The sequence below is a fragment of the Brachyhypopomus gauderio genome, unplaced genomic scaffold (assembly GCF_052324685.1).
Source record: "Brachyhypopomus gauderio isolate BG-103 unplaced genomic scaffold, BGAUD_0.2 sc272, whole genome shotgun sequence".
Lineage (NCBI taxonomy): Eukaryota > Metazoa > Chordata > Actinopteri > Gymnotiformes > Hypopomidae > Brachyhypopomus > Brachyhypopomus gauderio.
The window spans coordinates 87,332-105,920 of NW_027507093.1; the positions used below are offsets into that span (position 1 = coordinate 87,332).

The 18,589-nt window shown below is 41.4% G+C and overlaps 1 long non-coding RNA gene across 1 annotated transcript; it reads right to left on the reverse strand.

Moving 5' to 3' along the window:
- Nucleotides 1-4,328: 4,328 nt before the first annotated feature.
- On the reverse strand, nucleotides 4,329-11,656 carry LOC143504371 (uncharacterized). The gene is made up of 2 exons (XR_013127565.1): nucleotides 11,451-11,656; nucleotides 4,329-6,256 (listed from the first exon to the last, which is right to left on the reverse strand). It is a non-coding gene; the product is annotated as an uncharacterized LOC143504371 (long non-coding RNA).
- Between the last annotated feature and the right edge of the window lie 6,933 nt (nucleotides 11,657-18,589).

Genomic DNA, 18,589 nt, shown 5'->3' on the forward strand with positions numbered 1-18,589 from the left:
AACAGGGAAAATTAGCTCTGTATGAGGACATATACAGGACAGGTGAAATTATAAACATTTCCGGAGTGTGGCAGCATCTCCGGCATTTAGTTAAATTATTACAGCCTAGCTAAAAAGGCAGAACCAGAAGGTAACATAGGCTTGGGGGCATTCTGAGACAATGGCATCCGTCCACTGCACTGTCAACAAACTTGAGTGACCACGAGCAGTGACAGGACGACAGCACCAGCGCCCCAGTCTACCATAAAACCCTTCGCCTGTGAACCCCTGGATCTGTACCTTTATCTAAGGGGGGATATTAATTATCAAACGCTAAACTTAATAAGTGGGTTTTCAACCTAGACTTAAAGATTGTGACTGTGTCGGAGTCCCGGACGCATTTTGGAAGATTATTCCAAAGCTGGGGGGCCTTACAAGAAAAGGCTCTTCCCCCTGCTGTTACCTTATTAATTTTTGGAACTAATAAAAGACCAGCACCCTGTGATCTTAGTGGGCGTGGGGGTTCGTAATAGGAAATAAGTTCTTGAAGGTACTCAGGAGCAAGCCCGTGAAATGCTTTATAAGTTAATAAAAGAATTTTAAAGTCAATACGGAATTTAACTGGGAGCCAATGCAGGGCTGATAGGACTGGACTGATATGCTGAAATTTTCTAGTTCTGGTCAGAACCCTGGCTGCGGCATTTTGAACTATTTGAAGTTTATTTAGATTCCTATTTGAACATCCTGACAGTAGTGCATTGCAGTAGTCTAATCTAGAGCTAACAAAGGCGTGCACCAATTTTTCCGCATCATCCTGTGATAATGCATTTCTTAATTTAGCAATGTTACGGAGATGTAGAAAAGCTATCCTTGTAGTATTATCTATGTATTTATCAAATGATCGGTCAGAGTCGAGTATGACGCCTAGGTTTTTGGCTACTGTGCCAGGTGTAATGGGGTAGCCTGCGAGATTAAGCATTAGATCTGGAATTTTCTGTTTTGAGGCCTTAGGGCCCAGAAGGAGAACTTCTGTTTTGTCCTCATTAAGTTGGAGGAAGTTTAGAGACATCCAGCATTTAATATCTCTTACACAGGCCTCAATTTTTCTTAAACTGAGTTTGTCATCAGGTTTGGCTGATATGTAAAGTTGAGTGTCATCTGCATAGCAGTGAAAATCGACACCATGTTTGTTTATAACTGTGCCCAATGGTAGCATATATAATGTAAATAATAGTGGTCCTAGAATGGAGCCTTGCGGGACCCCATATTTAACTTTTGTACGTTTGGATGGAATATTATTGAGCTCTACAAACTGATAGCGATTTGTTAAGTAAGAATGAAACCATGAAAGGGCTGTGCCAGAGACTCCAACCCAGCGTTCTAACCTTTCTAGCAAGATCCTATGATCAATTGTGTCGAAAGCTGCACTAAGATCAAGAAGCACTAACAGCGATACATAACCTTGATCTGAAGCAAGGAGGAGGTCATTTGTTACTTTAACTAATGCTGTTTCAGTACTGTGATGGGGCCTAAAACCAGATTGGAACTTTTCAAATATGTGATGCCTATGCAGATATAGGCATAATTGCTGGGCAACAGCTTTTTCTATGATCTTAGATATAAATGATGTGTTTGAAATGGGTCTATAATTAGATAGTACAGTAGGATCAAGATTTGGTTTCTTAATCAGAGGTTTAATAACTGCTAATTTACATGATTTGGGCATGTGACCTATTGTAATGGATGAGTTAACTATAGTTAGAAGAGGTTCAGTTACCGCTGGTAATACCTCTTTTAATAACTTTGATGGAACCGAGTCTAGTGTGCAGGTAGCACAATTTAAGGAAGAAATTATTTTCTCTAATTCTGATTGTGGGAGTGGATGAAAAACATCAAGTTTTTCTCCCAGTATGCGAACATGCAGGTGATGCAGCTCCAGATGGAGGATGAGAAGGTGTTGTGGCCCAAGGAGCTTCTCCTACGTTACTTTGTGCTGATGAACAGACTCCAGGACATCCTGGATACCAGGATGCATCTGCAGAACCTACCAGGTAAACCTATTAGGTGGTTTACAGCACTGAAGGTGAAAGCTAGTGTTTGAGTGAGTGAATGACCTTTTTGTCTCTTGTCTTCCAGCTCAGCTGTTGCTTAACCTCCAAGATTCCAGTTACACTCCAGAGTCACTCCAGTCTCCAGTTAAAGCAGAATGAATAAAATATGTTTACATTATGTTGCATTGTGTTATCTTACTGGTCCAGTATGGTGACAAACTCCATTTACACTTAATTCACTGTATGTGGTTTATGGACTGTGTGATGAGGGTGGCATTCAGACCACCATATGATCTGACTTACACAAATGATAATTCATGAGGATTCCTAGAAGCTGACTGCAGCCACCATCCAAGTTATTTTAAAGGCTGTTAATTCTACTAAAGATGGTCTGTTTGCCTGTTGAGTGGGCATGTGATTCTGACTTCATGTGCATCTGTCGGAATAAGTTAATTTAACATGGATTACAGAAATTAGAACCTCAAAAAAGAGCTTATGATGGCTCTAGCACTTGTATGAATACAGAAACAGACCACTGGAGAATTATCTAAAGTTTAAAAGAAAAAAAGATTTATTAGCATTGTGCTCCACACACCTTGTACCTTCTGAAGACATTTCCATGGTACCAGATCTAGACTTTTTTTAGCTTGATGGTTAAATTATTACAATAATTCATTTTTATTGTTAGATAATTAAAATAGATTTAAAATATGTAGAATTAAGTGATCATTTAGCCCTGCATGGCATCCATACTCCACCTAGTGGTAAATAACGGGATGGCCCCCAGTGAAACGTTACTGTCCTTGAGCTAAGGAAAATTAACAAAACATTTACAGTAGTTTTAGTGGTGGGAGTAGCATTAGTATTATGTTGAATGTATACCCATGATATTTTAAATAAATATAGCAGTTTTGGTCATAATTAAAATGTAAAAATAATAGGTATAAACCATTCATGTAATTCATTATCATTGTCGTGGAAATTTCTGAAATATACGAGGACTCAGGCGTGGTTAAAAGAGAAATTTATTAATAGACAAAATAAGCATGAAAGTTCAGTCTAGAACAGAAGCTGAGAGGAGAGAGAACCGTCCCCCTCCTTTATACCGTTTAGTAGGCGGGGTTCTTATCACATGTTTACAGTACATTTGGGCACACTGAGAAACAAGGCAGAATGCACAGTAGACAGTTTTTGCCTTACATGTGCATTCTCTCCTGACAGTAGTTTTCATGTTTTAGCATAAGCAGCAGCTTATAGAAACAGCTGATGGGTCCGCGGGTCAAGGCAGATAAGAGTGTTTTCTACCTCTGCACATTCCTTTAACATAGGTCATAATACACACATACACATGAGCACATGATTTCATACTGAATCACACTTCACAATTCTCTTGTAATCAGTATAACACAATTTCCATCACAATCATATACACTATATAATATAGTATATATAGTATATACACTCACCGGCCACGTTATTAGGCACACCTTGCTAGTGTCAGGAATGGCAATCACGCCCGTGACCGCCAGAGGGCGCCATCGCTGGAATATTGACCAGAACACCTGACTCTAATTTACTATTCACCACACCCTACTTAAGGACTCTGTTCACAAGTCGCCAGTGCGAAGTATTGCCTCTCTGAGTGTCTTTACCAAGCTGTGATCCTGTGTATTTCTCTGATTGATGTTCTGGTTTCTGATCCTTGCTCTGTGTTTTTGATCCTCCTGCCTGTTTGGCCCTTTTGTTACCTTTGTCTGCTGCTCTTAGTCTTCTCTGGTTTTTGACTCTCCCGTTTTTGTCTTGCCCTTTTGTGCTGCTGCCTGTCTACCCTTTGGGGTCGTCCCCTTTTGGGACTTCAGTTCATTGTTTTTCTATATTAAAATTCAACATCTTTACACCTGCTAATGGATCCTTCTCTACCCTCGGGTTCACCACCATTACAGCTAGTACCAGGTTGGACCCCATTTTGCATTCAGAACTGCCTTAATCCTTTGTGGCATAGATTCAACAAGGTACTGGAAACATTCCTCAGAGAGTCTGGTCCATGTTGACATGATAGCATCATGTGATTGCTACGCAGTTGCTGCAGATTTGTCGGCTGCACATCAATGATGCGAATCTCCCGTTCCACCACATCCCAAAGGTGCTCTATTGGATTGAGATCTGACTATGTAGGCCACTGGAGTACAGGGAACTCATTGTTGTGTTCAATAAATCTGTCTGAGATGAATCATGAATTATAACATGGCGAGTTATCCTGCTGGAAGTAGCCATCAGAAGAAGGGTACACTGTGATCATAAAGTCAAAGTCAAATTTATTTATATAGCACTTTTTACAACACATGTTGTCACAAAGCAGCTTTACAATCGTATGGCTCCAGATCCATAATGAGCAAGCCAAAGGCAACAGTGGCGAGGAAAAACCCACGATGATGGTGGGGATTAGGAAGTGAGGGAGAGACAGCCTCCCTCACATGCACCTGTTTTAATTAACTTTGTAATTTTATTTGTTGGCTGTAACTGTATTGCTGTTGTTGCATCTTGGCCAGGGCTCCCTTGAAAAAGAGGTTCTTAATGGGATTTTTCCCTGGTAAAATAAAGTTTAAATAAATAAATAAAAAATTAGGAAGAAAACCTTGGGAGGACCAAGACTGAAAAGGGAACCCATCCTCCATTGGGCAGCCTGTTGGCACAAGTCCGTATTTGTGGACAAAAGGTGGTTCTACATTTATGGTTCTAGTTCCCACAGTCCCTTCGGTGTAGATGTTGGGCCTCAGGTAGGAGCATCAGCACGTCCTCTTGTGGCAATGGCACATCCAACCCCGGCATCAGTACATCCACTGGCAAGTCAGACCATCTCCCAGGTGCTTGCATGCAATCGTCTTGGGTAGAAGCCTGCAAAAAGATAGACAATACAGACTGAGTGTGTGGACATCAATTTAAACCACTATTGATTTAAACATACATAGCTCAAGTGTTGTAACGTGTGAGGAGGACTGGGTATGGATTTTGGTAGGTGAGTGTAGCAGTTGCGTGGCAGTGTTTTCCAAAAGAAACACATGATTTTCAGTTTTGAATGTTTGAATGTCTTATGTGAACAACTGTGTTTAATGTTTTGCAAAAAGTGTGTTTTAGAATTTCTAAATGAGTGTAAGGCAGAGAATGTGCTTAAGGTTTAGCACACCAGGTCAACAGATAGGCTACATGGGTTACATGCACAGGGTAACATAAGAGTGGTGGAAGATGCACACAGGTCGACTATATCCTCTGTAGGAGACGAAACCTGAAAGAGGTTAGTGATTGCAAGGTGTTACCCGGGGAGAGCGTAGCTAAACAGCATAGGATGGTGATATGTAGGATGATGTTGGAGGTGAAGAAGAGGAAGAGAGTGAGAGCGGAACCTAAGATCAGGTGGTGGAAGTTAAAGGATGAGGACTGTGGTGTAAAATTCAGGGATGAGGTGAGGCAGGTACTGGGTAATGGTGGTGGTGTTCTGGATACCTGGGATGAAACTTCAAATGCAGTGAGGGATGTGGCTAGGAAGGTACTTGACCTCAGGACAGAGGAAGATAGACAAGGAGTCGTGGTGGTGGAATGAGGAAGTTCAGGAAAGTTTGAGAGGAAAGCGGTTGGCTAAAAAGAATTGGGATTTTCAGCGAGATGAAGAAAGTAGACAGAGGTACAAGGAGATGTGTCGCAAGGCAAAGAGAGCAGTGGCAGAAGCTAAAGAGAAGACATATAGCAAGCTGTATGAGAAGTTGGACACTAAGGAAGGGGAAAAGGATCTGTACAGATTGGCCAGACAGAGAAACTGTGATGGGCAGGATGTGCAGCAGGTTAGGATGATAAAGGATAAAGATGGAAATGTGTTGTCTGGTGAGGAGAGTGTCTTGGGAAGGTGAAAGGAGTATTTTGAGGAGCTGATGAATCAAGAGAATGAAAGGGAAAGAAGGTTAGAAGAGGTAGAGGTTGTGAATCAGGAAGTGCCTCAGGTGAGCAAGGAGGAAGTAAGGGCTGCAATTCAGAGAATGAAGTGTGGTAAGGCAGTTGGACCTGATGATATTCCAGTGGAGGCATGGAAATGTTTGGGAGAGACAGCAGTGGAGTTCTTGACCTAAGAGGAGGTTTATGGATGCAGTGGTAGAGGATATCAGAGTGGCTGGGGTGTCAGTGGAGGACACTCAGGACAGGGCCAGATGGAGGAGTTTGATCCGCTGTGGTGACCCCTGAAAGAGAATAGCCGAAAGAAGAAGTGCATTAAATTAGATCATTCATCTAGTGTGATTATTATAAACTTACGATTGTCCAAGGTTTGTGCCAGCACTGTTCAGTTTCAGTACAGCTGTGCACAGGGGGAACAACTGGCACACTGAGCTGAGAAAAATGTGCAGTTTGAAAAAGCAAAGCCACTATACGTTTGCATAGGGCAGTGTCTGCGACATGTGAACAGCATGCGTGTCTCAGCACAACAGGAGTTGAATCAGAAAGTCCAATCTGTAAGAGGGTAAGCAAAATTAGTAATGACTTTGTTTAATTCAGGGGTTCCGTATACCAGTCCTGGGGATCCTATATCACACGTTGTGTTTTACCTTTTCTAAAACCTGATTGACCTATTTAGCAAATTAAGATCAATGTGGGTGGGGCCGAGTAAAAAAAGTGTTTTAAAATGGAGAAAAAAAATGTGCATGGCATAAGAACCCCAAGAATGGAACCTGGACCCGTTTGCTTATTTTATGACAATAGATTTTGCATACAGAACATGGATAGGCTATCACTGACATTAAAATAATGCTCAAGTTATACATAATCCTGAGACATGTATATCTGTCTAACCCAGGGATGTCAAAGTCAAATACACAGAGGGCCAAAAAACCAAATTTGCTACAAGCAGAGGGCCGGACTGGTTCAATGTTTATTAAAACATATTGAAATGATTGCACATAGCCTATTGAACCAAGACCTAACACAGTGTATATTATTTAATGCTTAAATGAATAAAGCAATATTTTCTTATGGATCTGTCAGTAATTTCAAGTGAAAACATTTTTCAGCAAGCAAACAGATAAAAACAAACTTCCTTCAAAGAAAACATGTCCTGTACATTAAATGAATAAAGTCAGGGGTGCAATTACTTACTTTCTGAGGTGTATGCAAACATACTATCGGAACGAACGAAAGTTGTTGACGGGGGGAGGGGGGGGGGTGGCGAACGTAAGATGGACACAAATTAAGTATTATATCTCATCGATTTGGCGCCCCCTCTAGTGCAGCGCCCCTATGCGTCGCATACGCTGCATGCCCCCTTTTTGCGCCACTGAATAAAGTAATAAAGGTTTGAAAAGTGCTGGAATTTAGGCTAAGTACTTGAAAATGCTTGAAATTGTAACTACTTCGTTTCACAACAAATATCTGTCTGACTGAACAGGAGTGAGTTTCCCAAAACGTTCTTAGCACTAAGTACTTCTTAACCTCGTACATAAGAACGAGGTTACGAAGTACTTAGTGCTAAGAACGTTTTGGGAAACTCACCCCAGTTCTCTTGTATTGCGTTAACAAATACGAGCCTCTTGTAATTCCAGGACGAAACATGAGAGAACGTGAAGACGTTAAGATTGGGCGTTTTGAAAATAAACAACCATTAAATAATGTGAATAAAAAACTAATCATTTCGAATATATGTATAAATATTTAACTTAATTAAGTTTAATGTGCTGGTGCGCGCAAAGTTGCAAAATTCGAGAGGTGCACGACCTCACGAATCGACAGAGCGCACAGGTGAAGCCACTGCGATTACGTCATTTTCGCTGCGCGGACCCTCGCCGCTTGTGTGCGCTACAGTGACTTTGCGGGCTACCGTTGCATTGTGGGGAATGTAGTGTTTGTGCGTGCAAAACACCATCGGGTGGCTGTGTCTTGCGGGCCGGTTCTAATAGTAATTAAATATCATCCAGGGGGCCATAGATAATCAATTCACGGGCCGGATCTGGCCCGCGGGCCTTGACTTTGACATATGTGGTCTAACCTGTCAACAAACCCCTTAACTTTTGTTAGTCAAAAACAGTGAACATCTGAACTTAACGACAAACAGAGACTCCAACCCAGTCACTGAGACCCCATGTCATGCATATTTTAGTGCTTTTCCTCATTTATAATACCAGATTCAGCTCATTAACTAAGTAAAAAACTGTCATATTGGAGGAACACAAAAAAACTGCAAAGTATAGTGTTGACAGGACTGACTCTGGGGACTCTGTTTTGCCAATATATTCATTCCTAGAGCAGTGTCTCTTAATCCTACTTGTGGTAATTCACATAGCTCAACACACATAATCCACTTCACTAGTGACTTAATAAACCGTTTGTTTGATAAGCAGTTGGAGCTAGATCATGTACATTCAATACTTAGTGTGTTGAATCGTGGAATATTTAAAACTGTGTGGAGCAGTTAGGAACAGGACTGAGAAACACTGCCATAGAGTTTCAAGCTCAGCTCCAGGATACCAACAGCTCAATGTTATTCCAATTTTAGAACAATACAGTTGTATAAAATTAAAAATAATTTAATGCTAAACTGTGCAGTGTTGTGGACACAGGACTGAAATATGAAACCCCTGCTTTAGCCCTACACTTCCTCCTCCCTACTCGTAAACTGTGTGGTGACTCCTTCTTCATGGACCTGTAGCACAGGCTCTCACACTGACCTCCCCTGACAGACGGTGTTCTGTCGAGTTGTGCTTAGCATCGAGTTGTGCTCGTTTGCGGTTTTGCACATGCGCAGACCCACAGGCTTGTCATTTGTTTCTATTGTCATTTTGACCTATAAACATGTAAATGTTTTACATACTGGCTTTGCAAAGATGACATGAGGCAGGATTTCATGAGGCAAATTCGTGGTGGTGCCTCCACTTTTCTAGAATGTTCAGAATGGTCAGCGCAAAATTTAAGAGATTTCTTTCCATGCTCTCTACTTCACTGTAATCCATGCCTTAAAAACAAACAAAAGATAAGATATATAGCACATTATACTCAGTACTCTATATATAATAGAGATGTACTATGAAATGTACCATTTTACATCCAAATAAAATTATAAAAGTTATCCCATCTCTTCTCTCTCCCTATCCATATATAGCTATGGAGAACAGGTGGGATGAGGTATTCAACTTCCTCTCTCAGGGATCATACCCATCTGGGTATAATAACTCCCAAAAATTACATTTGAGGAGGTATGCTTCCAAATTTACTGAAAAGGGTGAGCATTTATTTGTTTAAATGTAGCCAGTGTCTTGGTAAGGTAGCTCTTTAATTATTATACGACTTTAATGAATGTTAATGAATATTCAATGCAGAAGGACAGCTTTTCTTTAAAAGTAGAAAAGCCATAAAATCCAAAGAAGAGGCAAGAAAGCTTTCAGGAATTTCACGCCTCTCTGATTGGAGGACATTCAGGCATCCTGAAAACTCGAGCTGCAGTGTGCTCCAGATTTTACTGGCTTGGCATGACCATTGATCTTGACAACTGGGTATGTGTTGAAGTGCGTTCTTGTGTGTTTTGAGCTGTTGATAAATCTGCATAAATATTAACAGTGACTTTCTTAAAGGTCTTGGAATGTGATCAGTGCCAGCGAACTGGAAAACCTTTGACTGGTGCCCAGCCATTGGAGTGTATAAAAGTAAATGTCCAGTGGTATCTCTATAATATACAACAGCTTTTAAGAAAAATGTTGAAATGTAAAATAAAACATGTATGTTTTAAATTTATAGGTATCTGCTGTCTGGGAGCTCATTGGCATTGATTGGACAGGACCGCTTCCAAAAACTGCCGATGGCTTCCAGTATATCCTGACAGCCACAGATTACTTTTCCAAATGGGTTGAAGCTTTCCCAATAAAGACAAAATCAACAGCTGAAGTGGGACGAAATATTTGCTCAATTTTATATAGACATGGTTGTCCAAATAGAATACTCTCTGATCAGGGAAGAGAATTTGTGAATGAAGTATGTCTAATTTTTTTTATAAATGAATGAATGTTTCAATTTATATAGTGCCTTTTCACGATACCCAAGGCGCTTTACAATTGTTAAGACAGCTACCTCTCAGACAACCAATCACACACCGGCGAGAAGCGGCAGCCAATTGCGCACAGCAACTTGTTTTTATTGAACAGAGAGAGACACAGACATACACTATGGGCATTTTTGCTGTTTAAGCATGGTTACATAAATGTGTCTCTAAACATACTTAATTATAGCATTTTACCCACATGTCTCATATCAAAATGTTCAGAACAATCTCAGCTCTCTTCCTAATGAGGTTACATTGACTTAGAGTATTGCATAAATAAATAATATGGTCCTAAACCTGGAAATATGAGGCATATTTTCAAAAATTTTCATATTTTATATGAAATTACACATTTACTAAAAGATCAATAATATTGTTGCTTGAAATATGTTTGCTCAAGGGTTTGCTTCACAAAAATAGTGAAACATGTAATATATATAGTAGTATACAAGTACAAAAATGTGTACACCAAACTACGAAACTCCCATCAAACTCCTGAACTACAGGCTAAATCAGCATAGCCAAAACCATATCCACTCATCTAGATTATTATATACTATACTTTCACATCTACAAAGCAAGCATATAGGCAAAAGACAAATACGAAATAATAAAAAAATAAGTAAAAAAAATTTTATAAAGAATAAATTACGAATTTTGCACAGAAGCAGTTTCTAGCTAGCCAGCCAGCTAGCCAGGAGGCTAGCTAGACAGCTAGTAACACATCGCGAGCCGATCTGCGATCGTCCGCTATTATAGTGAGCAATATTGCAAAATAACATTCATTTAGCCTTCGATCTGTTATACTTTTCATAAAACCCTTCAGGAAATCAACATAGGTTCATAACCGCTATGTAGTAGTAGTAAGGGCTAGTAGTAGTAGTAGTAAACTACTGAGCAAAACCGGTTTGTTTACCTCAGGCGTCAAAAAGCGGCCAAAACTTCCGCAAAGGGCGATATGTTTCCTGAGGTCGTAGGTCATCGGTCACGAGTCTCTCCTCAGGCCTACAATATGGGGGTCATCAGTAGACGCTAGCTAGCTAGATGCTACATAGAACTACAAACAGGACTACAGTACACCATCGCGAAATTCGCGACCCTATCTGTGATCGCCCACTATTATAGTGATCGATATTGCATTTAGTCATCGATCGTTTATATTTTTCATAAACCCCTCAGGAAATCAACACAGGTTCATCAGTAGACGCTAGCTAGCCAGATGCTAGCTAGCTGCTAGCTAGCGAACTAACTACACGGGACCATCGCAAAATTCGCGACCCTATCTGTGATCGCCCGCTATTATAGTGATCAATATTGCAAAATAACATTCTATTAGTCATCGATCATCAACATACCTTCACCATCGCCATGTAGGTGAGTAGACGCTAGCTCGCTAGCTAGCGGCCGTCAAAGTGTATTTCCGTGTTTGTCCGAGGTGAAACGGATCTAATGCCGTCCTAAAACCCTCCTACATCCGTAAAGGGCGATGTGAGTGATGTCAGCGGTCATGTAATGACTGACACTTGAATCCGCCAGTCACAGCAGTCACAGGCAGGAGCAATACCCCCCCCCCCCCCCCCCCCCCCCCCCCCCTTGTGCAAGCCATAAAAGGATTAGCCATATACGGGCGTGCTTCAACTCGGTCATGTATTGCCATCTTGTGGCCAGTCTGCTCAAGCATGAATTAACATTTTTTTGAAAACAGTTTCCAGTTTTCAAACACGTTCTAACCGTGTGCCTGCGATGTTGTATCGCTGAGATATTAATAACATTAATGTATATACTCGCACGGTGGCCATCTTTGACGCATGGGTGCGTCAGTAGACCTGGGTGTCAACCACATCAAGCCATACAGAAGAAGCCAAAATGATGACAGGCAAGTCACCACTCAAGAATCTCACAAGATCCTCAAAGAGAATGAGACCAGCACATGTTCTGATGGCCCCAACTCTTTGACCATGGGAGGAGATTTGGAAAGACTAACTGAAGACATTTACCTGCCACAGAGACCATCAGTTATCCACTTTGCCCCTAAAAAACACACTCAAGTCTGTGATGCAACAACAGAGGTAAATTGAGGCCTACATAGGTCTTGAATATATTGTTTCTTGTTTAGTGTTTATTTGATCCATTCCTTATTATTCAATGAGTCTTTATACAGACATTTTTTCAATTACACAATCATTAGAGTATGATGAGTTTGCCTTTCACAGCTTTCTGTATACCAGTCAACAGTGTATGTGACAATTACCACTGTTGACTGTTGAAGCATCCCCCAGGTTCATCAGCCATACAGGAAAGCATACAAGAAAGAGGTTGTTAATGAGTTCTGTGTTCAAGTTTGACCTGTTGGTCATTTGTTCAGCCTACCCTTGTTTATAGTTTGCATGAAAGGGATTTGGCCTGTTCAAACTATACATGTTGGCCCGTTGGCCATTCTGACCTGTTGGACGTTTGTCAGATGCACTATGTTGCCAAAAGTATGTGCATACCTCTTCTAATGAACTGATCTGGCCAGGCATGGTCATTGTATGGGAGGGAAATCTTAATTCTACATCATGCAATGGCATAGGGAATTGTGTATAGATGGCCCTGGGTTTGAAAGGCCCTGGCGTTAAACTAGGGCAAATGAGAATGGTGTTCATGTATTCACATGCTTTTGGCCATGTAACTGTAATAGTACAGGGATTAGAAAAAACAAATATCTATGCTTTGACATTCATGCTGTGCTTTCAGTTGGAATGTTGTGGGCTGCAGAAGACTGTGGTCGGGTGGAGGCAGTTGTTGGACCATATAAACTGTTTGATTCGTCTTTCCGTACACTGCATGGGACCGAGTGGCTGGCTGATGATGTAAGAGACCAAATCACTGTCAAAATGTATTACAAGAGGAAGTATAACAATCTTTAATGGTTGTTTATTTTACAATGCAGGTTATTGATGCGTACTTGCACACACTCATTGAAAAACAGCAGGTAAGTGGCAATTATATTTATGTAGCTGTGTTAGGTATTTCTTGCAACATAATTAAAATTTCAGTTGTTCTTAACAGAAAGCTGTTCACCAGCTCTGTGCCGTTATTGCAACATCGTTGTTTTCTGGACAATTCCAGAGGCTCAGAAAGGTACTTTCATCACATTTACAGTCTAGCAGTAATGATTATCAGTAACAATAATGACAACTTTGTATTCAACACATTCTTTAGATGACGTTTCCACTGGAGGAAATCTGGATGTGCCCTGTAAACACTGGGGCTCACTGGGTTTTAGTGGTTAGTTTACCTTTCCTTATTTTTCAGAGCAGGTTTGTTTACACTACAAGTCAAATGTTTGGTCACACCTACTTTGTTTATTTTTATTATTTTTGACATAAAAAAACTGGAAAGATGCTAAAGCAATGAACGAATGCTGTGCTCTATTTATGCTCTAATAAACATATTAGATTCTTTGAAGTAACTGTCCTGTTCATGAAGCAGCACCTATGATGCTTTAACATCAGTCCTGAACACATTCTCACATGCAGAGACCTTGTAGAGAACTAAAGTTCTGAAATAAAGGGTGCATTTAAAATCAAGTATGTTGAGAATTAAATAATATATACAACAACCTTCCCAAATTGTCTTATAAACAAATTAAGGCATAATCCTTTAGATTAAAATGCCTTTTTTTGTGTTCAAACATTTGACTGGTAGTGTACATCAGTCATTATTTGCATGAATCGTACAGAGATATTCTAATTGTGCTATGATGCAGCAGAATGTTATATGACGAGAGAATAACATGAATGAACTCATTTCTTTTATATTGTCAACATGTCTGACAAGGTCCTTGTGTTGATCGATCCCCTGGCAAATGAAAGTGCACTCGAGCGCAAGCTGCTACGTAACTGGCGGTAATAACATTTTAACATTGCTATTTTACAGTGCTAATTTTGGAGCTTTTTTCTGAAAAGAACTGGTGTGATGTTAAACTGTGTTCTTCTATCATTTTTTTAAAACAATAATTAGGAACTTCTTAAGGATGACAGGACATGGAGACCAGGAGCCTAAATGGACAGTACAAACAATGCTGCACAACAAGCAGCAGGATTCCAGCAGTTGTGGGATTTTAGTGTTGAGGGTAAACCTTTTGAAAATAATGTGATGGGCATTTATAAGTAACTGATATTACTCTTACCATGTAAAATGCCACTTTGCAGTTTGCAGAAGATTATCTCCAGAGGAGAAACATCAGCGCTGTCCAGACATCCCCACAAGATGTTACCAAGGCACGACTTGAAGTAGCCTGTGCACTGCTGCAGTGTAAAGTTCAGTGGTATCAAACACTGCATGAAAGCAGTGCCATAAAGTTTTCTTTAGTCAAAACCCATATAAATCCATATTCCATCATCTGACTCAAAGGTAACAAAACTATCAATCTGTGTCCTGTACCATAAAGCTACTGCAGAGACTCTTTACTACATGATTATTTCTAGAGAATGAGTGCTACAGTTGTTACGGCCTGTCTAGGCGTGAGGACCGTAACAGTGGTGTATGTGAACAGCAGTGCGAATGTTAGTGATGATGGGACAACAGGAGTGGGTGGTTAAAGGTGTATTATACAGAAATTGTAATTTACAAGATATATACATACACGTAACTGGTCTCAGCTTCAGGAGTGGCCCAGGCCAACATAACAAACAGAACTGAACTATAAAATAAACCAAACACTAATTACTCTAACAGAAAACAAACATACAGTACTACCCTAACTCCCTAACAAAAAACCATACAAACAAACCCAAATCCCAAAACAAAATGGCAGCCACTCCCTACTTACCAGAACACCAACAACACATAGAATATTTACAAAATGTACAACCGGCAGACAATCCAACAGGGGCAAAGGCAAAAAGCATAAACAAGTTCAAAGCAGTCAAAAACCAGAGTTCTAAGATGAGGTACAAATGCAGAATACTAATAACTAACACCAACACCACCAAGGAGCAAAAATGTCTCGCTGGGAGGCACCGGGAAGGGCCTTATATAGTGCAGGGTGAAATGGAGTCTGGAGCGGAGTCTGGAGCGGAGTCTGGAGCGGAGTCTGGAGCGGAGTAGACAGCAAACACAATACAACACTATCATAGGACATAACACCCCCCCCCCCCCCATAAGTGTGAGACCTCCCACCAAATCACGGATAACCCAACACATTCCAATTAACACCTAGAGAGGGTATCTGCCACAACATTCTCAGAGCCCCGTTTGTGTTTAATACAAATGTTAAAACCTTGGATAATAAGGGACCAGCGCATAAGGCGTTGGTTCAGATTGGACATTCGATGCAAGAAAGTCAAAGGATTGTGATCCGTGAACACAAAAATAGGTTCAGAACTACTACCTAAGTAAACCTCAAAATGTTGTAAGGCCAAAAGGAGAGCTAATGCTTCCTTCTCTATGGTGCTATAGGCCAATTGGTGTCTAGCAAACTTCTTTGAGAAGTAACACACTGGGTGGTCTATTCCACATGAGTCCTCCTGTAGGAGCACTGCGCCGGCCCCGGTACAGCTGGCATCAACCTCTAGCTTAAATGGCTTAGCAAAATCTGGTGCAGCAAGCACAGGTGAACTACACAGTAGACTCTTTACAGACACAAAAGCAGACTGACAAGCAGAAGACCACAAAAACGGAACATTGTTACGCGAGAGAGGTAAGCGGCAGAACAACATCTGAAAAGTTTCTACAAAAACAACGGTAATAACCAGCCAGTCCGAGGAAACGCCTAAGCTCACGTTTAGACCGGGGAGGAGGGAAGGCGTTTATCGCTTGGACTTTGGCATCAAGGGGACGCACCTGACCACGTCCTACTAACTTGCCAAGGTAAGAAATTGTGCTTTTCCCAAAGTCGCACTTTTCCAGATTAAGCACCAATGATGCACCATGCAGTCTAGAAAACACCGTTTCTAAGGACTTCATGTGTTCCTCCCAAGTGTCAGAGTACACAACCAAATCATCCAGATAGGCCTCACAGTTCGACACACCTTTTAGCACAATGTTCATGAGCCGTTGAAATGTAGCAGGAGCATTTCGCAACCCAAAAGCCATCACTGTATATTGTAGGAAGTTGTCTGGCGTAGCGAAGGCAGAAATCTCAGCAGCACGAGCAGTCAGGGGAACTTGCCAATAACCTTTTAGAAGGTCTAGTTTGCTAACAAACTTTGCAGACCCCACACGGTCTACACAATCTTCCATTCGGGGAAGAGGAAACGAGTCTGGTATGGTGACTGCATTCACTTTTCTGTAGTCAGTACAGAAGCGATAAGTACCATCAGGCTTTGGTACTAAAAGACAGGGTGAGCACCATGAACTACTGCTAGGGATTGCAAGATTGTTATTAAGCATGTAATCCGTCTCTTTCATCAGAAGGGAGCGTTTGTGAGGGTTTACACGATAAGGATGTTGTTTAATAGGTGGGTGACCTTGGACATCAATGTCGTGTTCTAGTACGGAGGTACACGTAGGGACATCAACAAAAAGAGAAGGAAACCTAGCAATCAAAGATCTAAGATCAGACTGAGCAGCCAAAGGTAAATAAGACAGCTTCTCAGATAGGTGCTTTAATGCCTCAGAGTTAGCAAGTCTAGCACTCGGAACACAGCTCCTACCCAAGTGAAGGTCATCCTGTTCAGGGGCATACTCAAGTGATGCAGATGCTACTGGCACAGGGACTGACAACTGAGCAACAGCTGTAGCACTTACAGTTGTGGGGCGATCAACATATGGCTTGAGCATGTTAATATGACAAAGACGTGACTTACGCCGACGATCAGGGGTTGTCAACACAGTTTGTTGAGGACAGTTTCTGCTGGACCACATAGGGTCCCGAAAAGCGAGTCTGTAGGGTAGAACCTGACATGGGTAACAGAACCAGGACCTTGTCACCAACATTAAATGAACGAGCAACAGCGTGTGTCAAATTTCTTCTTCATAGCTTGCTGAGCTACACACAAATTCTGCTTAGCTGTTTCACGAGCTACCTTAAGGTGTTCACGTAACTTACTGACATAGTGGTCTACAGTTTCAAAGGAACGAGTTGTAGGGGAAGCTAACCACTGCTCATAAAGCAATTTGAGTGGGCCACGGACTGAGCGTCCGAATACCAAGGCATTGGGACTGAAACCAGTGGACTCTTGCACTGTATCACGGATGGCAAACAACAGTAATGGGACACCTTCATCCCAATCGTTTCCTACTTCCAAGCAATATGATCGCAACATAGTCTTAAACGTCTGATGGAAGCGTTCGAGAGCTCCCTGGGACTCAGGATGATAAGCACTCGACACTTGGTGCTGTATATGCAGATCTGACATAACTTGAGCAAAGAGTTTTGACATGAAATTGGACCCTTGGTCCGATTGTACACATTTTGGCAAACCGAAGGTAGTACAAAATTTTACAAGGGCTTTTATTACAGATCTTGACTTCAACGAGCGTAATGGAATGGCCTCAGGAAACCTTGTAGCAGCACACATTATGGTCAGAAGGTAAGTATTTCCTGAACGAGACTTCGGTAAAGGTCCAACACAGTCTATCAACAACCGTTCAAATGGATCTCCTACCACAGGTATGGGACAGAGAGGAGCAGAAGGAATGGCCTGATTTGGCTTCCCAACAAGTTGACAGGTATGGCAAGACCGACAATGACTAACATCAGATTTCATTGCTGGCCAAAAGAAATGCTGCAATAGGCGCTGAACTGTTTTTCGAATGCCTAAATGACCCGACAAGGGGTGGTCATGGGCTAAGGACAAAACATGCGTTCTAAATGGTTGGGGAACTACTATTTGGTGCACATCATCCCACACACCACTGGCATTTGCTGGAGACCATTTTCTCATCAAGACTCCATCTGTATAAAAATATGTCACACGAGTGTCTAGTGAGAGAGGGTTTTCCGTAACTGCATTAAAGAAAGGGACCAGGCTTGGATCAGCCCTTTGTGCTCTGATTAATGCTGTTCTAGTAACAGGAGGAGGAACACTGGACTCCTCTACTTGTGATCCCAACTCACGTTTGCTAATATCCCTTGTCACATCAGGAACAGGGCTAGGGGGCACAACAGGGTTAGGATTCATAAATGTCTCTGCCAAATCTATGTCACCGAATTTACGTGCCTGTGCACGAGTCAACACACATGTAGGAAACACTGCATCAAGGTCTTTATCGAGTGAAACATCCACAGGTTCATCTACCACTTCTGGTAGAGTGAACAGTGTACCACCAGCAAGATCATTGCCCAGAATAAACGACACACCTGTGACAGGCAGTTTAGAACTGACCGCAACTTTAACATAGCCAGTAAGGGCCTCAGTACATAGATATACACGATGCAGAGGAACCCCAAGTACTCCAAGTTCTATTCCTTGGACAAGCACATCACTACCACAATAAGACTCTACAGAGAATGGCAACACACTCTCCAAAATAAATGACTGAGCAGCCCCAGTGTCCCGTAGGA